Consider the following 23,160-nt stretch of genomic DNA (forward strand, 5'->3'; position numbering starts at 1 on the left):
TCGTAATTTTATGAATATGGAAGGATATTTTCAAATCTAAGTTTTGATTTATTACAGATCCAAGATTTGATATTAATTTTGTGATCCTCATTAAGATATCCAATTCTTTCTGAATGATATCCAATGAATGTAAATTGTGGCTTTTTGGACCCAGGAATTGCGATCAGGACTTATTTCGATCGTAACTAAAGCTTTAATGATAATACGGACCTTTTTTACTAGCATTAAAACCTGACGCAGAACGTTGACTTCTCGATTGCTCGATCGCTTCTAGGAAAATAGATACAAGGAATACCTTTTTGTCCTAAAAGATATGAAGGACGCAATAAAGTTCATACATTCATATGGTAAGCCTTCAACCTTCAAGAGCATCATGAGGCATTTAACTTAACTTAACTGAACACTCAGTACTCGGAGCGAGTCGCTACTACTTGTGAAAGATGTAGAATATGCCATGTCCTATTAGTAGCATGGTTTTGAACGTTGCTATAAGTGTCTGAAATTCAAATCTGAGTTTTCATTTATTTTTTTTATACGTACAAAGTCATACTAAAGGCTTCAAACCAATCAGGTGATGTTTGAAGCCTTCAATCTTCTTAGCCTGAATGTAAGAGCTGAGGATTTAGTCCTCGTTAAATCCTCTACATCTGTGTGAAGCATAACTATGAGATTAGATACATTAAATGAAAGATCACGCCGAAGAATTTGCCCTATACGAAGCCGACGACTTGCTCAGGCTCCCGATCTGCACCGCGGTGCAATGCTCCAACACCGTTTGATTCACACACGAGAAACGTTTGCACGTTCCAATTGAACCCTGCAATCAGTTCTTCAGCTCGCCGGTGCCGGGGCCATACCATTCAAAGAATGTGTGCACTTTCGCTTTCTTCGCGCTCTGTCTTGGCGGTGCATGCGGTGGTGTGTGCGACCTGAATGTGCGAGCCCCAACACACTCACACCGCCACTTACCTAACGCCATCGTTCCAATTGGGAGCAACAAATCAATTGTATCGCGATGCTGCACGGCCACAGCACCACATCACGATCGGTACAAATATGTGCGGTGTACGGTTTGGACTTTACGTCCCGAGCGATTTAACCTCTGCCATCTGACAAAGCGCCAGTCTGGCAAATCGGACCATCAAAAGGGCGAAAACGAATGCGGAGCGGGAGGGCGATTTATGAGAAGCAAGCGGCGATCGTCGCGAGATCACATCTCACACACCCCACCGGTGTAATGGTCGTACGCGCGCGCGTGAAACAGAAGAAGCTCCGTCTAGGATGGGTTTGGGTGGGTGTTTTTTTTTTAATCAAAAATTTGTATCTCAAGTTGAACGCATATACGCACGCACACTCGGGCCCGCAGACCAACCGTGAAGCGAAGCATATGCGGGAGCAACGAAAGAAAGAAATAAAGAGAGGGAAAAAACACTACATTGTGCAAACAAATGAAATTTGCATAATTGATGATGGCTCAGCAGAATGTTTGTGGGTGGATTGGGGAAAGTAAAGGGCGCAAGGGTTGGTAAGGTTTCGTTATTTATTGTTCTCACACACTTCCCTCAGCTGAACGCGCACTTGTACAGCTTTCGATTGATTTTGGGTGATCTTGGGCTTGTGGTTGGTTGTCTTTCTGCTGTTTTCCTCTCGTCTAAGACAGTGGGCGATAAGCAAACGGACAGAAGGAAGATGTTTGTAATCTTTTATCAAAACTCTGTACACACACACACACTGGTAGGGATGTGCGAAATTTTATTTTCAATTAAATATCCATCCAACATTCCGTTTGCTTTATGCTGTCAGCATGTACCGCAGCTTCCTGTGTGCTGTGTCCAGGGCAGCAGCTCCACTGCACAGGTTGGGCGGGTTTTATAAGCTTGCCAGCCTAATGAGCCGAGGTTAGATGCGGGGCTGTTTGCTGCTGCAAGGTGTACTTGTTCCGTTCACACCTTCACACAATTGCGCATGCGCTCGATGCGGATCCGCCGCAGCGCATTTGTGTGGTGCGCACAAAGTGTACGTGTTTACAGGTTGTATTTTTTTAAAGGCATGTTTGATCCTCAAACATCGTCTCGATGTTTGGAAAAAGATTGGCCGTGTGTGTGTGCGTATGTTTGGATTATCTGTTGTTTGATTTTCAGAAATGTAAAATTACCAAATGACTTGCAAAATTCAAGGTAAAACACTTCCCTGCGATAAAGCTAATCAATAAGAGATATAACAAGTGAGGATGTAACGTATATTTTGAAAAAAGAAACATTCTTTAAATTTCTATTACAACATAAAGAGAAAAAAAGAACAGAACATATTATAAGTGAAACGATTGAACAAGAGACAATGACAATTAAAAGGTGATTTGAAAAATGCAAATACTTTAAATACTTTTACAACTGCACAAAACAGCTATGAGGCAAAGCCATCCCTTATCAAGAAAGAAAACCATACAAGATGAGGAAGAAAGGTATTAAACCAAACTGGAATGATTAAATATTCAAACAACAATGGAAGTAGTAGAAAAAAGAACGATAAAGTATTAAAAAAACATGGTAAAAGCAAATAACGAATGACAAAAACCAAACTATTAATACACATATTAATATTAATAAAAAAAAACAAAGCAAAAACGAAAAAAAGACAAAACAAATTAAAACGAGAACACAGAAAATAATAATAGAACATCATAAAACCATTTGCGACTAGGAAAAAAATATAATTGAAATCAAATCCAAGAAGCTCGTCCAACTAAACGACTTTACGATAGCAGCACCGCACATCTCGTCACATTTTATTGGCTGGTGGCAAAAACGATCTTGAACGTGGTTAAAAACCAACGCCCCCGACGAACGATCGAAGCTGTTTCCATGTGCTGGGTGCAATTAGCACGCTCAACAACACGCGATTACGGCGTCCTAGGCTCTGCTGCAATCTCACTCGTTCGACCCACTTCTTTTCCGCGTATTTTAATCCATCTGACTAGAGTTGGAAAAGCGGAGGATTAAACAAGGAAAGCGTTTAATTGCGCGACCCAGTGCCGTGCTATGACTTACTGGGTCGTCCCGGCCGCTCGGCAAATTGTCCACCGTCACTGCCGAGCCGCCGCCACACACGGGCAAGAAGGTTGCTGTATCATCCCAGCTGCGTGGGGCAGGGCCCGTACAACGTACGGCGATCAATTAAAAAGCACGTTGCCCATTTGTTTTGCCGTTTCTCTCCGTTCGGCTTTGCTCCACAAAATACGCTCATCGATAGGGCTTCTACTCGGATTGCGATGCCCTTCCGTTTGACCCACCTAGCGCGAAGGTTAAGCGGTTCCGGTGACAGATGCGAGCGCGTTCGTCTCGTGCTGTTCCGCTGCAACACAAAGTTGCGCTCGCGTCCGTTCTCCGCGTTTGGAAGTTGTAGCGCGGGGCCCTAGCGACGAACCTTGGCATAGACATCGGCCTACTACTGCGGAAAAGTGCGCTACTAAACGGTTTCGATTTCGAGCTACGATCAGGTCTATCGCGGCAGAAGCAACACGAGCAACGCCATGTGTAACGGACTAATAAAACGACTCTCACACTTACACACCTCCCGTGAAGGGGATTTGTTTTTGCGTTCCGCACTGCACCGCATTGGAGCTGCACTATTCTCACCTTGGTACGATGGAGCGCGGGCTCGGTGCTGCAGTCGGTGGCGGTTGGCGGTAGCACCGTTGCATTGGCCATTGCGATCGAGTTGCAACCGAGCGGTACATCGGGTGCAAAAATTGCGACGCGCAGAAGGCTGCAATCGCGTTTGCCAACAGTGCACTCGATCGAGGCTCCACCGAGGCTGCCGCAACAGTGCTGCCCTTCTGGCCCTGCTTGCCAAAGGAGTCGGCTCGTTCCGGCCGCGGCTACGACCAGTGTACGGATGGTGCTTTGCTGCAACAGCGGAGACAGTTGCGGAGGGCACGAGGAGTGGGCTGGTTTGTTTTGGATTTGTTGTTTTAGGTTCGCACATTCACACGCAGCATTCTTCGACCCAGTGGTGTCCTGGTGCTGGCTGTGCCTGTACGGCAGAGGCAGCCCGGGCAGAACCTTCACAACGGTCCGGTTGCGCACCGCGCACAGCATAACCTTCCGCGCGCTCGATCGTTATGCTCTTGCGGTCACATTCCATTCAACTGCACTGCGGTCGGGAGGGTGGCGAAAGAGGCGAAAGGGCGAAACACATACACACATAAACGGAAAGGGAAACCACCGATGGGGTTCCGTTATTGGCGAAGGGACACGACGCGCGTTTGCACCGGTGTGCACTGTTTGTGCGCACGTTCTTAAGGGCACTTGCCGTGCTACTGTGCTACGCACGAGTCCGAGTCAGCGCACGGATCGATCGATCGGGGTTTTGCACTGGCCCGGGAGCCCCTTTTTGGCGGCACAGAACTCGCGACACTGATCGGCCGGCCGATTGTGGCTGATTTAATTCAATCATCGTTTGGTCTTTGCGTGCGTGCCTTTTTGCTTTCTGTAGATCGCGCTGCTCTGATGTATTTGATTGCAATTTGATGAATTGATTATGATTTGTTTGCACCGGGTGAAGGTGCCTCTAGACGACGGCGGCATGTCAGCAATCGAGATGGAGAATCAGATTCGTTTAATATTTGCTTAGATTTTATTTGCATGGATTTCGTAAAATAATTTTAAATCAAAATCATTAAGAATTGAGTAATACCACTTTATTTCAAATTTGTGATATTTCTGAATGTCTCAAATCGACATTCGTTTGTATAGTTAGTTTGTTTTATCATGATCCAATGAGTGTGGAGTTTAGAAAAAAGATTTTGGATCGTATCAAAGTGGCCCTTCTAAATTCATATACCTTGGGATAAGCCCACCTGTATACTATACCCAGTCTGGTGGTACAATGTTTTGTATATTCGTCAAGCTACCGGAAAGCCTGTTTGAGAAAAGTTTTCACCCGTTTTGTGAAAAAGTGACGTTGAAATTTAGTTATAAAAAAACATGCTATGAGACCACCTACACTACATACACTTTGATTCTGGATTCCATCACCAGATCTCTTTAATGCACATTGGGATAAATGAAACCACCACCTTGTTTTGCCATTTTTCCGAGCAGGTACTCGAGTCTAATTGTAGCTTTGAGGCTAGAATAATTTAGGCTAAAAATCACAGGCTAGTTTCGTGTGTGATTTTGCATGGAGTGTTGACATGATTTCAGCCGCCAACTGTGAAACTACATATACAAAAGCTGACTGGAATCGTGAAGGGGCCAATAGTTCGAAAAGTTGACAACAGAATTAATCAATATGGATTTTGTAAATTAGTACTTTACTAATCATATAATAAATTCATATTATATTACACGTTTCAATTTTTTTTGTGTTTTGGAGTACTTTTGTAAGCACAAGCAATGGTATTAATGTACTTATATATTTCTATGTTGTGTTTTCCTATTTCTTTGCCGGCCCAGATTGATAATGTAAATAATAAAATTTTGTTATGCAAGCTTATTAAAGCATAAGGATTAAGGGCTTTGGAAAGGATAAAAAAGGCAAATCATAAGGATTGCAACATGAAACACAATATAACAAACCAAATAAACATTACTGCTGGAAAACATGAATAATTCGGGTTTTTACATGCAAATTTAACTCTGTTTATACATTTTCAACTACCTAAAATCCTTTCAGAAGCATCAACACAAACAGTCAGCTACTGTTCAAAGCTCTTGGTTTATGCGTTCTGCTCAGCTCTTCTGGTCCCTGCAAATATTCAAGCCGCTACCTAAGCAACAGCCCAGCAGCAGCGGAAGGTCAAAGCGCACCAAAGCACTTTAATGCTATTAGATAAAATTGCACCGTTGCAGCGTTTCGAAACGAGTGATTATGTTTTTCATTTCTTTTAAGCGAGCTTTGCTCCCTGGTTTGCGCACAATTTGAACAATAATTTGTAGGAGTAAATCCTCGAGCCTTGGTAGGATTAGCATGGATGAATGGTTGAAGCTACGGTGTAGAATTGAGGTAGCCTTAAGTCCACACCTTGCCCATTTTATTGTTTTAGGCTAATGTTTTTTCTTTTTCAAGAACACTATACCACTCGCTGTTGATTAAGTGATCAGCATCAGCACGAGAACCCGCGGTGGGTGTTGCTGGGTTCAACTCTAATGACTATCTGTCACAGTGAGCGACCTAGCAACGGCAGTTTAACCTTTCCATTGCCATCGAATGACATCTCAATGCTAATATTCCATATAATTAAAAGAGCAACAGTAAGCATAATGGACGTATTACCGCTTCTAAAAAGGTGTGTGCGAAGGTGCGGAAGAATGATAAGCGAAAAACCATCATCTCCCCCCTGGATCGATTAGTCCAGCAGAAAACATAGACCGCCCTTTTCAGAGCAACAGCAGCAGCAGCAGCAGCTAATATTCGAAAGTTCCAATTTTGCCAATCAAGATGGGGCGGTGTTGACCATCGAAACAATTAGCCGAGGAGAAGAAGGTGAGAGGAGTTTGTCCATGACATCCATGCGCGAGTCCACATCCCTTCCCTTCCCTCAGTGCCTAACAATTACCGTCTCCGTCTTCGCACGACCGCCCCGTTTGCATCGTGCGAAGAAGATCGATGGAAAACTCGCAGCAAACAGTGGGCAGGGTGGTGCGGGTTTGTCATACGAGCGCGCGTGCGCCAGCGTAGTAGAAAGCAAACAAATCACCGTCCGCCCCGGAGTGAAGAGGACCCCGTCCATCCCGCCCGGCGTTGGATGATGGAAAGACACGATATGTTTTGGTCACGGTTTGGCAGAGACCTTGAAGCCGTGGTCTGCACCGAAGGGGCAGCTGTGAAGATGATCGCCGCTTGGAGAGGGGTATGACACCGCCATGAAGCCGGATTTTATTACGCGTTTGAATATCGGTATTTTTGGTATCACCGGTGGTGGGTGGGATGGGTCATTGATAGGTTGAGCTAGCTGTTTTCCATCATTCCAATATCATAAGCATTCAAAAAAAAATGCATCGAGAATGTCTTTATTAGAGTGAGAGACATTCAGATCTGCAGCCGAGACGCTTCGCACATTGGACCACCCCAGCTCTTTGCCACTGAGCCAAGACGGGCACGTTCTTAAGCCTTCCGGAACAGCTCTGCGGCGTATCGCGATCGACCGGTCGCTAGCATAGCTCAACAGCAGCAGCGGTAGCAGCAACACAAATAACGACGACGGTAATAATCATGATGGATTCTCTATTTTATATCCCTCCTGCCTCAAGACGTCGTACAACTACCACTACCTCCCCTCACCCGCCCAACGGCATCTAAGAAGTTAGATTTTTGCAGCGAAGTCATCACCGGGCCCCGGACAGTTCCATCCATCACGCGGCCGAAGGTTACACGCCAAATGGTGTGCTGAGGCTTTCACTTTCCGCGGCTGGAGGACCTCCGCGGCCACCAGCAAGCATTAGATGGGGTTTTACAAAGACATATACATACGTACACACTCGCACGGAGAACGTCATCTCGGGCAGCAAGTGCATGGAGTTAGAAGCCGCAGCGCAATTCGTTTTGCGGAGAGTCATCGTTTGGGGTGCGCTCCTCGGCCAGACTCTAATTGAATCAATTACAGTTTGAATCCACTCTGTACGTGTGTCGGTGTGTGTGTGTGCCCGTGTCCTTGCCCATAACTTTCAGACCTCTGAAGCCTTTTTAAAGGGGTGCGGGAGGTGCGAGTTTTCTTTCTTCTCTGCCCAAGGTTCGGGGAGATGAGAAAACGTGTACACGGTCGTGGCCCACTGCTGCTACCCTTTCATTGTGCAGCTGCTGCTCGTTGATGCTTTGGTATAGATTTTCATGTTCGATCTTTTGGGAAGGTGACGCACACTCTTGTGTGCGCTTGTTGTCCGAAGGTGAAGGAGAGTAACGTTGGCCACCTTGGTCAGCGCAACAAGCACATCAAACACATCGGTACGTACACCCAGTGTGTACCGAGGCGTGTCCTTGGTACGGTGACAGTGGTAAGTGCCGCGGCAGACTCCGAACCCGGCCGAAGGACTCGCTCTATCCAAAATTACCTTCAGCCAGGCAACCGCTCGAGTGTAATTGCACGCGGGGTTAAAGCACACACAAACACCGTTAGTACACACGCGGCTCGATTCGCGCACTCGCGCACCAACATTGTACAGGCGCTCGCGGGCGTGAGAGAACACACATAACGCGACGGGTTAAAAGTGGACTGAATTTTGCAAATGGAGCCGTTATCTGGCTCAGTCGCAAGCTCCGCATGGCCTGCGTCTACTATCACCCCCCCGGGGAGGAACGGGACACAATTTCACAAATCGATGCTAATTGCTTGCCTCACTGTCCGGCCGTTGAGGTACAGTTGGGAGCTTTTTTACGCAATTTCACCCGCCCAACCGCTTGGCCGTGGGTGATGCTCGGGGGAGATTCACCTCACGACAGTAAGATGTGGTTTTGTGTGAGCGTGTGCGTGTGTGTTTGTGGCTTAGATTAGAGCGCGAAACCAAGACGCAGCATCTCTCTGGCAGGTTTCGGGTGACACGTTGAATGGGGTTTTATCAATGTACGAAGGAAACGAAACACACACACACACACACCTGATCGGATATCAGATCAGGGGGAGACCCTCTTTGCGCAAACACACTTCTCTGCGCCGTAAGGTCAGCACAAGCACACCGTGGCCGTTATGTTTGGTCAGCGTTGGCGCGGTTAACACGCGGCGGGCGTGTGTGGTGTGTCTGTGCCGTTTCGGTGAAGAATTTGCCGACCAACTGGTACCAACCGGGTGTGTGTGTGTGTGTGGTTTTTGGTGGGCAAAACATACGGTTGGGACACCGTGATCGATGCTGGCGTACCGATTGGAGCAGCGTGTAATAAACGCTAAAGGCGATGCAAGGCCGTGTCACTCTTCGTACAAACGCCAGCGGGAACCTGATTTGTGCTCGTGCTGAAGGTGCTTAGTTGCTGGTGGAAACTGGCTGCCAGTGCTGCCCTGTCAAGCATGTATGCAGAATGCAGTTGAAGTGAGCTCTGGTTGAGCAAAAGTTTAGTATTTTGCTGCTTTTCTTGCACAAATATTCACCATCAAAAATGCCAACTTTGGGCAGTTTCTTTTACCTTTTATGCCGGAAACAAATTCACATCGCCGACTCATCTTCCAGCAGCATCCAAGCGCCGCCGCCACACGTAACATAAATCCGCGCGCTTAAATGGCTTTCTTATCGCCCGGGCTGGATGACTTGCTTTGCTCGATTGTTTGTTTGCTTGCTTGCTTGCTTGCTGTACCTGATCGGGTGCCTCAAGCTCGAGTTCACACACGCACGCAACAGCGCCCCGAAAAACCGGCGACACCGCGTAAAAGGATCCGACCACTTTCGTGGTAAATGGGCGGAAAATTGAGTCGAATTTATTGAGTCGTCGGTTTTTAGTCACTAGTGCGGCTGCTGCTGTTGTTGTCGCGACAATTCAACGATTCCGCACGGTTGGCTGAGCTTTGTGAGAGAGGATTCGTAAGCTGATAGGGTGGTTGGGGTTTCTGTTTGCCTGTTTGATTTGTTTTGGAAAGGAAATGTTGTCGTTTTATGGAAATAAAGTTCTTTTTACGATTATTTAACGGTCATTTTACGTCTTCTTTTAATTGAATGATGTGCTTGCATCCTTTTTATGAGCTTTTCTTCGCTTTTCTTTTCTTGATTTAGTTCAATGTTCGGATGGTTGATAGTGGTAAACTCGAAGTCAGCGAATAAGTTTAACACTAAAATGATACGTTAATCCTTTCCAAAGGAATATTTCGACTTAGTGAAAACCCAGAACTTAAACTAAAATGATTATATTATGCATATGATTAATTTACAAGAAATAAAAAAAAACTATTGCAAGGAAAAGATGATGAAAAACAAGGCTCCCTTAGCATTTACAGGGTTTCCCGGGAATTCTCATAACTGTGGATCACTTTACTGACTCCTTCTTGCGTGAAATGAACTTAATTAAATGGGAATTGGACTAGCACCCATCTTGGATAAAACCAATAGGATTTCCAAAGAGCCTGTTCAAAAAGGAGAGAGATTTCAGAGTCCGATTTCCAATAGATGAAGTTCACTTGCAGTAAGAATGATCGAAAATTTTTCTGTTATGATTTTTAAAAAGGCTTTATCAGTTACTACAGTTACTTCGCAGAGTTGACTTTATATTCCATAGATTGTTAAGACAAATGAGGGCTCAGAAAATATGTCAACTTTTGTAGCAGATAATGTAAGAAATCCCATACTCCAATCAATAATTATTAATACAGCCAGTTTTTATTTATTTATGAAATATTAACGAGTTTAAGATAAATTCAATCAACTTTAAACTAAACTGTTGTGTATAATATTTCCTTAGAAAAAGACACATACTAATCCAACTATCCACTATCACACCTTCTGGAGGTCTTTTACCATTCCTAATGTTTACGGTTCATCCGATGACAACCATCTGATGCGTCGCTTTGTGAAGGGTTTTCCACCCCTATCTCTCTGCTCCCTCTCCCCTTCAATCTTCTCTCTTCAAACACGATTCAAATGCAACAGCAAACGCTGCACATGCTGCGCTGGTGCGCTAAAGAGATGAACGGTAAACACCGAGCGGGGTTCAATTGGAATCTGTTTGCGCTTGGCGCACGTACCGAACATATCTGCATCTTGCTCATAATTCGTGGCACACCGTTACGAAACCTTACCAGGTGGCAGGTCGCCCAACAAACCGTATCGTAGGAAGGAGTGTTTGGCGACACACGACGACGACAACGACGACGACTGTGGATTATGTTGTAGCGCGCGTGGTGCGCTTTGTCCCAAGCTCATCAGCACCATCATCATTGAGATAGGACGCGGAAAAGCGTTTACAGTGATAGATGAGTGGAGATAAATTGGAGGCTGCAGCGCAGGCAGGGGGAGCGCACTGCATCGGTAGCCGTGTGTATCCGTTTGCCAAGAAAAGTGACGCTCAAATTACAGCGTGCCGAGCGAAGATGGGTTGTCAAGAAATGTACACCTCGCTTAGGAGTCTTTAAATGTTTTTGTGAAAAGCGTAGTGAAAGGGAACGCGGTACGATGGTTTAGATTTTCCTACGTTTGTCTACGAACGAAAGGGAAAAGCGATACACCAGCTGCTGTAGGTTAACCTTTTTCTACAATTTTCAAACAGCCCAATGCGACCAATTGAACGCAACAGAACGCCAATGGCTGCAGGGGAAGGAGGTACTTGAACTGATTGAACGTAAGTAAGTCGCCTTCGAAACTGCTCAAGAGGACCGTACTGGTGGCCGAAGAATTGGCCCGCGGTCCACAAACCTGCTGACTTAGAAACCTGTTTCTGAGGCACCCGTTCGTTTGAGCAGCTCAAGGTAGTCGTCGGTGGTGGCTGCATTCGGTGGACGGTGGAAAGCGAGGAAAAAGAACGCGCCATATGCTTCCCTTTGGCAATCGGAGCATTTGGCATCAATTTAAATAGATTTAAGGCTTCTTGAAATGAGCCTATCAACCATTGAAAAGCGCACTGTGCCACACATTACACCCAAGGTTGAACTGTTTTTTTTTTTGTATGGAAATAATTTTCCATTTACAAAATTCACCTTTGCTAGTGTAATTCACGCGCGAAAAGCAAACGCCCGGACGACTTCAAATACCCGCTGGCCCGTGGAATATTTTATCTGGCGCAGATCTAAGAGCGCTACACTCCTCGCCTACTGTGTTACTGATTTTCGACATCGCGCCTGGTGACACTACTGCTGGTTGCGCTCTAGTCTAGTAGCCGGAGCGCTTAGTAGCCACAGCTCCAGCAGTGTGGCAGTGTGCCGCCGCCTAATGTCGCCCGCCTTGGAGGCAACGGTGCGCCTCGGGAGCTACGGACGAAGTACGGATGGCGTTCGGGCTGCGCTGCAGCTCCTGCAGGGCTTATGCAATGCCTGTTAAATACGTACCCCATCCGCACTCCCGGGCAAGTGCCGTGGCAGCCGAAAGGAACGAGACGTGTGCACGGTCTACCGAGTGATTGCACTTTATTATGCTTCTAATCGATCTTGTTCACAGCAACGACAGTGGCCACAAAATATATAAAATAACACACACACACACACGTGACGACAACAACGACGGTGGCGACATTCTAATCCGCAGGCATACACATCCACACCGACTTGAGGCTCTTCTCCACTCTGCTAGCGTGTGAACGGGTTTGATGCAAATGCAACCTCCTCCTTCGCCCCCCCCCCTCCCCCCGCTCCCCTTGGGGGAAAACATTCTCGTGCTGCCTACCTGGTTTGCAATGCACACCTTCGGGTATGTGCGCCGGCGGTGGCAGCTCTCGAGAAGCAACACACGAAAGACTTGCAACAGCAAAGCGTAAGCGACGAACCCCTTGCGAACCCTGAAGATGGGCAGCACCTGCTGCGTGATGGGCTTTGTACAGCGGCCTTTTATCACGCACTGTCTTTAGACGGGGGTAGAGCTTTCTTCACTCGATTGTACTTAGGGTGCGTGATATTTCGGGAAGGTGCAATCGAATCGGGCTTGTGTGTATGTGTGTATGTGAAGCGATTGCACACCAAAACTTATGATCGATGATGCAAAAGAGACGCTTTTCTCATCAAAATCGGGGAAAAAGGCGCCGTTGACAGTGAGCAGCGTGTGTTAAGGTGAAGTGCGATTGAAATGATAATTGATTGTTAGCTTACTTTTTTCTCTGGAGGAGCTGTTTGGTGGTTGAGAAATTGTGCCAATGCTAATGATTGCAGCTACAAAGCGTATTTGAAGCAATTTTGAAATTTTATTGAGTCTTCATTAAACTCTGATGCAACTTGATAGCTTACACTATTTATCGTCTATTAATAAAGTCTTAAAATGAAGCATATTCCGCACATCGCAACGGATGGAACTGTTTGTCTCCAGCGACCTTGACGTCGCGTGCGTTGTGAACCTTCTCGAACCTCTTTCTTCATCTTCTTTTAGAAACAAGATCATATCAACGCATGAAAAAAATAACCCCAAACCTCTTTGCTCGAAGATGTCATGTGTGTTTTTGTCAAGTTGTAGCCCCTGCTTAGCTGCTAACAGAATGGAACATCACCGGGCAGAGCGGGCACTTGTTCTCGCATGTTCTGTCGCTATTTTATGTTCCTGTTTTGTGACATTCTGTGTGACAGTCAAATCTGCCGTAAAAGTACTTCGCATACAAGCCATTTTCGTTTAAGAAGAACTGTTTTCTCGTTTTCTAGAAATAAATCATCATGATCTCTTATCACCTCATTTGTTACTTCTCCATTTCTGCGTTTCTGAACGGTGCTTCTTTTGTTAACGTTTTTGAAACAACATAAGCAAAAATTGTTTAGAAAAAGAATAATATACTCCAGCTAGACAAAGCTTACCTTTGAAACCGGCACGAACCTGCACAACATGAACGACGAGGAAAAGGGCCGTGAGACGGGCGGCAGTTTGGCAAATAATACGGTTGAATTCATTTTCTTTACGGTCGTTTGGCAACATGATGCTTCCTCTCACGTCAGCCATACTGTCTGGCACCAACCGAGCTAGCAGTGGGGAGATGGAACTGTCGCGTCGTCTGTGTATTTTTTCGTTTGTCGATATGTTTCGAAGTCATTTTACTAATGACTGTCATCATTGTAAGGGTGTACAATCAGTCAGCGTTTCTGTCATCGATATAAACAGAAACACGATGACCTCAGCGTTCCGTGTCGCTGTACCCTTTTGCGAGCTCCACCCTTTTTTAATCTTGGTGGGGAAGTTCCGCTTTTTTTAAGCTGACCAGACCATTTTGTATCAAAGAAAACAATAAAAGTGAAAAAAATTTTATCACACAGATAATTGACATTCAAATTGTAATTAAACGATATTTTAAATGGGAATGAAAATTATCAATATATTAAAACACACGACAATTGATATCTTTAAGTTCCATGATTTTCATTATTTTGTAATAAATCGCTACATAAATCAAAAGCAGGCATGTAATATCATTCCCTGATGCAATTACAACCGTGATGATTGAAATATTATCATTTATTTTTATTTTATTCGCACGCACGCACGCGTGCGAGCACCCATACGTTCGTGGCCTTGTTGGGCAGCTTGTTGGGTTAAATATATGTACTTCCAGCGCTGGGGAGCGCAGGCTATTAAGTAACGCATCGCTCATCCCTCACCAAGGGGGACAATGCTTCGGTGGTTGGAACATTGCTCTCCCTGTTCTTAATATAAACGGATAGGTCAGTATGTTATCGTAGCGGCACTATTACCCGATCGCGGTGGGCTGCCTTATTCATTCAAGAAACTGCAACGCCCGCAGCAGCGACGAACCTCCCGTGAAGCTTCCTACGATAAGTGATGTTTTTATACCACACACATACACACACATTGCACTGCCCAGTGATACTGTAGGGAAAATATCATTGACTACAAGGTAGCTTCAGGTGGGCAGGACAGAACGATGCGATCGAGGACGGTAGCAAACGGCAACAAAAAAATGTAACTGTGTAAGCCGTTTCCGAAGAAGGCACTCTACTGTAAGGGTCCTTGTTTGAAGTGCCTGTTGAATCTCAAAATTACTTAAGGGCATAAGATATGTAAAAAAAATGTGTACATCATTGTATCGGTTTTGTATAACAAAAAAATAAGAAAATTTAAAAAATAAGACATCATAAGTTTTCTTTTTTAATGGATTATCGCTTTCTCGAGCGATATTCGACTTCAAAGTAGATGGTCCCCTTTTTAACTGCTCACGCAATCATGTACAGAAGCGTAAAGCTGTCTTAAAGCTGCGATAATACAGCAAAACGTATTAAGAAACAAAAAAACGCCACACAACAAGCCACACACTGGACAGGATCGCCTACTTCGATTTCAATTATCTTCCCCCATCCGAAGATGACAAAGCCAGCAGCAACGAAGCTATGCAGACGATCCTTGGATTGTGGTTGAGTTCAGCTTCTCCCGGAGAGCGAGAGTGAACGGACCTTCGGCCCGATTCGTCGCTTGCTGAGGTTAAAGTGTGTATGTGGTGTTGTCTGTATATTATTCAACGGCTAATGTCAGATGGCAGTGAAATGGTGGCACAGTGCAGGGCTTGCGTTTACCACCGCGAGACAGGTTAACCGTTCTGGGGCAGTTAACCGTCCGTGCAGTGAGTCAGGGAAATATGCAGCGTACAACGATTAACTTGACCGCTACATAATCGCATCACAGGATGCTTGCGAAAGGGGGACGGGGCGGCTCGACGGGTTACCGGTCGTCCTTGGCGAAACGGTAGATATGGTATGTTTCTCTGTCTTACCCTTTCTCACGCTTTGTCTTCTGTTTGATCTCTCCGGTTTGTTCGATCATCGGAAGACCTAATAACCTTCGCACTGGACAGATTCGGGAAGCGGGTGGGCTTTCTCGGTTTGGGAAATGCCAATATTTAAATCAGGTCCGGTTTTTTTGCCACCACCAATGTGTCATGTCGGCGAGCTGTCAAAACCGCAAGTTCAATGGTCGAATTCGCTTGATTAGTTTTTTGTCATGGGGGATGAAGCGATAGTGGGAAGACTGGTTTTCGGTTACCGTATAGCGTGAACTTGGAACCCGAATGCCGGAAAGAAAGTAAAAACTATACTATTTCTGACGGCTAAACCGGACGGTGATGCTTAGAAGCCGATTTTGCGAATAAGCGTAGCGAACACCGTTCGAAGGTCGTGTTTAGCACGTCCAAACCGAACGGGAGGTCGGGCTGTCGTGGGTGAAATAGGAAATGGTCAGGTCCCCGATTTAGACAAACCTACCCAAAAGAAGAGTTCATTAACGAGCGTAATCGCGGATGGATAGTCGCAAATGCGTCACCTCTGGACCACCCGCTGGATAGAGGTTATTGGACATGCTAAGGTCATAGGGGGTGGTGGTTTTGGTACATCTTTATCATTGAAAAAAACACTCACATTCAAAGCTGTTGTCTTCAATCTCGTTCGACACACGCTGCCCTAAGATAAGGCATCTTGGTTTGCTGCCTCACTCTGCTCCACACCACATTCTGAGACCTCATCAGCGATGCGATGCTTCAGGCATCCCTTACCTAGCAAGTGCATTCGATTAGCATAAATTGCCCCGGCAGCATCGTGCAGCGGATGTGCGCGAGCGCGCGCATCCCTTCGCATGCTCGGAATGTGAACCACCGCGTGGCGCGAAAGCATTGTCGCCCACCGGGAGTGGACACAAACAAACGAGCAAACACGTGAGCGGACCGGTTTCACCGCCAGGCGGCAACGTGATCGCCAACGGGCCACGACGTTTCGGCGGGGAATTTCGATTAGTACAATTTGTTCTTATCCACCACCAGCACATGACGTCCTTTCCGATGCCGGAACTAAGCTGCAGGTACGATAGAAAAACAGTTGCAAAACAGAAACAGTTTCTCTCATAAAATTCAATAAATCACCTAGCCTCGATTGTTGTTTGTAGCGATTTTCGTTATTTTTACGTTTATCTTTTCCTGGTTGACACGATCGCGTGCCTAAACAACAACAAGAAAGAGGGGAAGAGAGACATTCAAGACGGTCTCGCCCGGTCTCGTGACTCATGAACTTGCCCTGACGACCGACAAACGTGGTCCGCGCGGGCCTGATGACTGAGATTTAGCTCGCCCTTTCCGTTTGCACACAGAGCGCTGTCGCTTAGACTAGGCGGGGTTTGTGTGTGCGTTTTTGTTTTTTTGCCATGCTAAGTGCACTAAAGTACCGAGTGATTAACCTTGGGCTAGTGGCTTTCTACTCTCTCTCTCTCTCTCGCCCGCTCTTCCTCCAGCGTGGAAGGGCTACAAGGGTGGAGCAGTTGCGCAATGGCGCTTACGAGTAGATGGGGCGAGACGAGTAGCCGAGGCCATTGGTTGGGTTGACAAATCAATCAAAGGTCTTCCCGTAGATCGTCGGTCGGTGCTTTTGTTTTCTTTTCAGAACCGTTGAGTTTATGCGCTTGGTTGAATGCTTAAGACGCTACGGCTTTGCTGGTTTTGTTGAGTAGTGTTGGCTGAGGTACTCGTTTTTGAGTTTGAAGATATGAATATTAAATTAATTCTGCTTTTTATAACCAACTTTGTGTTGTTATTATTTATAGCTAAATAAAAACAACCCGGCAGAATTGAGCTATTTGATTGTGTTTTGAAAATGAATAAACACTTAATATTGAAACAGAAAAAATAAATTATTCAGAAAGTGCCCAGAGGACGTAGAATGTTTTAATTACTGGAGGAATGTCATACAGCTATTGATTAATTGACTATGTTTTATTATTTTACTAGCCAACCGTTGTTTGAGTTTTAACATTTAACGCTTCCAAATATATTCTAATACATTCGTATTCGATGCACTAAATCCAATGCATGAGTCCAATGGTGTGCTTGGCATATTTTTTTATTCACGAAGAACGGAATGCATTCATTTATTTATTTTATATATTAGTTTCAGCATTTATGTACAACACTTTACATTTTATCAAACATTTTGGAATGTTTCAACTTGTCTTCAACCCAACAACATATAAAAATCCAGCAAGAATTTTTTAAAACATACGAAAATTTCATAATTCGTTGAGAGACCTACATTACATTTAATGCATTTAATGGAGCAAAAAACTCTTTTATTCAAACTTCATGTGAATAGTTTTGAGTACACATACGTAGATTTTTTAAGGAAATGATTGTGCTGTGTCTTCGGCAAACTCTGAACACTCACCTCGTATTGTACACCGATGCCAAAACAAAGCTCAGGAAAGCCTATTTATCAGCCTTTTTATGAAGAAATTCTCGAACCTCGCGCAGAAATCTCCTCCGTCCACCGTTAGAATTAAGACGTAAAGCACCAAACAATAAAAAAATAACACTCTACTATTATATACTTCTATTGCCCCTTTAATTCACTGATCCCAGCCGTAAATGACTAGCTTTTGATTTTGAGCTCCAGGACGAATGATAATGCTAAACTATTTTTTTTGCTTTCACCCGTTTTAAACTTTAACTATTTTCACACGCGATCTCAACGCCTGAACACGGCTCGAAACAAAACGCGCACTACACAATGGATTCCGATTGGAACGGTTGCACCCTGAACGTAAGTTGGACGGACTGTACCTGTTCGTCACCCTGATCGTAACAACTCGCTATAGTCACCGGCACTGTTTGCAGCATCTCACCGATTGGCACGGGAATCACACCGAAAAAGATAGAACAGGGACACGTTCCATCCAAAACTAGCTCCACTACACACAGACACACACACGCACACGCACGGGTACTATCGCTACTGTTTTGATGTCAAAATAAAGCGTTAAACCACGATCACGAAGATCGCCTTCCGAAAAGCTGGAACCAACTGGGAGCACAAACAGGAATGGGGCTGGATTTTATATGCTGTTTGCGCCAAGCTCTGTACGTGGGATTTAATTATCGGAGTCACCTCAATAAACTTGCGAACCCTTTTCGCCAACCGAATGGTTGTGGGGAATCCCTCGCCGAATATCTAGCAGCAGGATCGACACCTTCCCGAACGCACTATCACGACGAAACTGTTGCACCGGATGTTCTTCACCACTCGCTTTATAATGAACGATCTCTTCCCAGCTGAGCCCGAAAAATCTCCGTCCAGAACTTCAAACTGCTCGCTCGGGATGCACTGCAGGTCCTGCCTAGATCGGTGGCACCACACGAGGATAGCACGTCCACTCGCCGGAACGACACACGGTTGAATGAACGGCACGGCTGCTGAACTACCGCAGCGATCCTGTCGTGCGACCGACTCCCGCGTCAAACAAAAGCAAAAACAGCACAGCACCACCAGCCCTCTCTCCCTCTTTCAGAACGTGCAGCAAAGGCTCCTTCACCAAGGCAGGTAACACTCGTCCAAGCGGCGTCCAACGGCTTACCGACTGACTGATCGACTGGTTGCCGTTTCGCTTCGTTCGGGCCTGGGGCTTGGCTGGCCGTAATTCGTGGTACACAGCATCTCCGTTGCCGGGCGAGCGCACCAAGGGAGGGAGGCAAACACACCAGCGTGCGGTTCAAGTGCTTTCGGTGTTGATCGTTTCGGGGTTTGCGCCAAAGCTTCCCGCGCACGAAAAAGCACGAACCGTCCGAGCACGAGCGTGAGCGAAACGCCACGCGAGCTGAGTGGCTTCCCTGGTCGCTCCTCCCCGCTTCTCTCTCACTCTTTGTCGGGTCAATGGGTAAGCTCTGGGAAGGTGTAGCGGGAGGTGGTGCAAAAAAGCACACTCGTAATTGCAGCCCCGAAGTACTTAGCGCGAGTGGCCCGTGTGAGTGCCGATCGCTGAATGAGTGAGTGCTGCCAGGTTGGATGAATGAAAATTCATCGCAGTGAGTGACCCACGCTGTTTGGCTGAGTGGTATCGCAGCGTGCTTCACTCGTGGAGGCGCCGAGTTGTTTCTACGAAACACTCCCTCTTCGAAGGGGTTCCTCATTCATGGTAAGAATGAAGGTGAGCTTTGCCTACGTGTGTGTTTGTGTGTGTATGTGTGTGTGGGGAGGTCGGGCGGAAATCCATTATCAGGCGCGCGAAACCTGTACAACAACTTGTTGATTGATTTCGGATAGCTTTCGGGCCGGGTGGAGCAGTCTCGTCATCCAACCGGGCGTCGTGACGCTCGGGGTGGTCTATGGGGGAGCCTAGGGTGAGAAATTTACTGTCCGCCTTGGATTGTTTGTGCAGTGGGAGGGATCGCTTCCGGGATGCTACGAAACGATACGATGCCGTTACTGTCGCCCGATGGCTTACCGGCACGACTGGGGTGAGGTTGGCGTGCGCGTTGCGTCATGGTTCTTCTTTTCTAACGATGCCTTCACGTTGGGTACATTATTGAGCCTCAGTACGGGCAGCAGTTGGAGGGCGAGCGAAGCATCTTTCAGAGATTTATTTGACAACGATCTAACCAACTTGCGTCACATTGATGTTTGCACGCCCCAATGCTGCACGGTGACGGTAAGAGAAATTTTCCAACCGATCTACCCATCGATTGCTTCTGTTTGCTCGCGATCACTTGTGGTTTGCTGGCTATGATGCTGGTGTATGGTAGGGTAATCCCCAACGTCGCGACAATCGCTTAATTACCTGCTGCCGAGAACGATAAAATGTTTGTCCCGCTTCGATCTCTTGCAGACAGTTGAATCATGTCTCGAGTGTTGATTAATTAACGGTTGATATGGATAAGGAAGTAGCACCGGAGTTGGAGTGATTTGAAGAGTTGGAAATTCTTTCTCAAAATCCCCGTTCTTGCTGCCTGGTGATAAAGCAGGTTTGCATTTTTTAGTCTGTGACGTAAAGCAGTCTATTGTTTTAGATGTAGCACATCAATGTACAAACTGAGGTTGGTTTCTACGTTGCATACATAAGGCTAGTATTGGTTTGCCAATCAATATGGTATTAGAATCAATTGCTGGAACAGAATAAAAATCGGTGCCAGTTCTTGGCCTAGTTTACTTTTTTCCCTTGCGTTGTACAGTTTCATTATCGGCATTAACTAGAATCATGGGTCAGTTCTGGGAACGACATGGGTTCAGTATCAGTTCCAGGATGGATTCAGGATTAATGTCAGGACCTGCATGGAATCAGAAGCAGTTTCAACTCTCATATGGTTTTGGTACTGATATTTATATTATTGGTTTTAAATACTTACCGTTTGTTATTGCTTAAATTAAGTATCAGTTCCAGAACCGATTCGGGCTGTCTATCGATTACAGGGCCAGTATCGGTACGGTAACAGTTTTGGTCTTAATTCACCTATTTTAGTCTCCAGAGCACCTATATTTGTTAGCGTGTCACCAGCTTTCAAAAAAAAAATTGACTGCAAGTATTTTTTTTAAATGAAATCTAACCTAATGTATGAAACTGTGTGTTCCAAACATATTCTACTAACCAAACTCATAATCTAATTGATAGAATTTAAAATATAACAATGTTAATGCCAATTTTATAAATTAAAATGAAATAAAAAGGTTGGCATTCTATATAAATGTTGAAATGTAAACAATGTCTTGCGCATTTATAAATTTCATTCTATTTACAACATACTAAGAAATAACGCGGTTTTTTGTAGTGTTTTTCGGATGTTATGTAACAGTCATTATAAATCTGACTTACAGGCAAACATAGGTGCATTGGAGTCAAATATTGTTGAGCACAGTCAAAAATTGATGCCTTTAAACCAGAATTTAGAATTTTAAACCAGAATCAGTTCAAGAACTGATATGAGTTCCAGCTCAAAAACAGAATCGTTATGGGTTCAGTATGAATTTCAGCGACAGACTCAGAACTTCAGAACTGATAGTAACAAACGTGATACATTTGTTAAAGTATGTGTTTTTTTCAACCAGTATTTTAGCTTTCTTCCAGTGCAAATTGTTGCATAATAAATTATATTGGATCAGATTTTCAGCATGAAACATTTTCATCATGAATGTTTGTTTAACATTTTAATTCTTCTTCTTCTTCTTTGGCTCAACAACCGATGTCGGTCAAGGCCTGCCTGTACCCACTTGTGGGCTTAGCTTTCAGTGACTAATTGATTCCCCCCCATAGCAGGATAGTCAGTCCTACGTATGGCGGCGCGGTCAATTTGGGGATTGAACCCATGACGGGCATGTTGTTAAGTCGTACGAGTTGACGACTGTACTACGAGACCGGCTAACATTTTAATTATACGGAAAATATTTAGAGGTAGAATATAATGGAAACAATAAAAAAGTGGTGGTTATTTTCACCTCTGCACCACTCAAGTAAGTAAACAATGTTCAATCAATTAAGTTTTAATGAACTGTACTATTACTTCAATCGGTACATGGAATCTTTCTATCATATCCTTTGACGCAAAACCATTAAACAGAACAATTTCCTTGCCTTGTGCGGTAACGAATGTACTTCCCTACGTCAATCCGGTTGATAATACGGGTGAGGAGGAAGTAAATAGCCGGAATTTCGATTCCACCAGCGCCCTATTCTCACCCCGTTCATTGTTTGAGGGGAAACTCCCACTTGGAATGATGAGAGGTATGATTTGCCGGCAACGATCGTACGCACACCGACACAGGGAGGGGGCGTATGATCGATTTGTGCCGCCGAGTGCGATAAGGTGTTCGGACAATGACGCGTACCGGAACGATAAGGGCAATTAGTACAAACGGCGCATGTTACCTTATCTCTTTCCGGATTAAAGAATGTGTTTGTGCATGTGCTTGTGGTTGCGATTGGTATCTTTTGAAGGTGATGATGTTTGATCTGTGAATTATCTCTCTTGCTATCATTGCGATTATTAAGTTCTTTTTTTTCTATATTTCTTTCTTCATCTCTAAGCTGATCGTACTGGAGTCGTGTATTGCTAGCATCTGTTCTAATTCCACCAGCGATTGCATAATCGTACGCACAAAAGGCCACAGCAAAGCGCAATTAATAGAGCAAGAGGGGGAGAAAAAATATGTGATGGTACTTTCACGGGGCTCGGCAGCAGCAGCAGCAACACCAACATCTCTCCCCGCCCAGGAGGCCAGGGAAGCCAGACAGCACGCTCCGAAGGGGTCAGTAGGACCACCGAGCGCAAATGTGGGTCAAATGATCTTGCGCGGAAAGTTATCTAACGCACCATCGCACACCGCACCGTTGTTGCATTTGTCCAGTGCAGGCGCGCGAAAATGTGCGAAACGAAAGGCTGCGGCATGCGATCGTGTTGTCGGCGGCACTGCCAGAGCAACCCCCAAACCAGCGATAGAGGAGAAGGAGGAAAGGAAACTGTTTCTGTGATGCAAGGTGCAAGTGCATATGCTTTCGTTTTCTGCACGTTGGTCCCCCCCTCGGACCGGTGTGGGAAACGGCATTACGGTTAGGAAGGACGTCAAACTCGCGCTGCAAAACGGTCACTGATCGTTTGATGACGATCGAGGGCGACAAAATACTAGTTTTCTGGAACGGACCCCCTTGAGCCAAACGTGCATCCAAATGTGCATGTGCATGCAGACGGGGACGGTGGGTGGTTGGGTGGTTTATCACTTTACAACAGACCGCCCCGTTCGACGAGTGCTAGAAATGCATCGATTAATAGGTGAAGTAGAGATAAAAAGAGAGCGAGATAGAGGGAGAGAGAGAG

The 23,160-nt window shown here is 45.5% G+C and overlaps 1 protein-coding gene across 3 annotated transcripts in view; it reads right to left on the reverse strand.

The window, feature by feature from the left end:
- The window catches only part of LOC121593274 (lysosome membrane protein 2), a 43,168-nt gene extending 24,124 nt beyond the window's left edge, over positions 1-19,044 (reverse strand). The window contains exon 1 of one of the 3 annotated variants that reach the window (XM_041915495.1): positions 17,750-19,044. The gene's annotated coding sequence lies outside the window, so the exon portion shown is untranslated. Of the gene's footprint in view, positions 1-3,635; positions 3,956-7,477; positions 7,643-17,749 lie in introns of those variants that run through there. The other 2 variants (XM_041915498.1, XM_041915497.1) reach the window with 2 other exon arrangements.
- Between the last annotated feature and the right edge of the window lie 4,116 nt (positions 19,045-23,160).

Source organism: Anopheles merus, chromosome 2L, assembly GCF_017562075.2.
Source record: "Anopheles merus strain MAF chromosome 2L, AmerM5.1, whole genome shotgun sequence".
In the NCBI taxonomy this organism is placed as follows: Eukaryota; Metazoa; Arthropoda; class Insecta; order Diptera; family Culicidae; genus Anopheles; species Anopheles merus.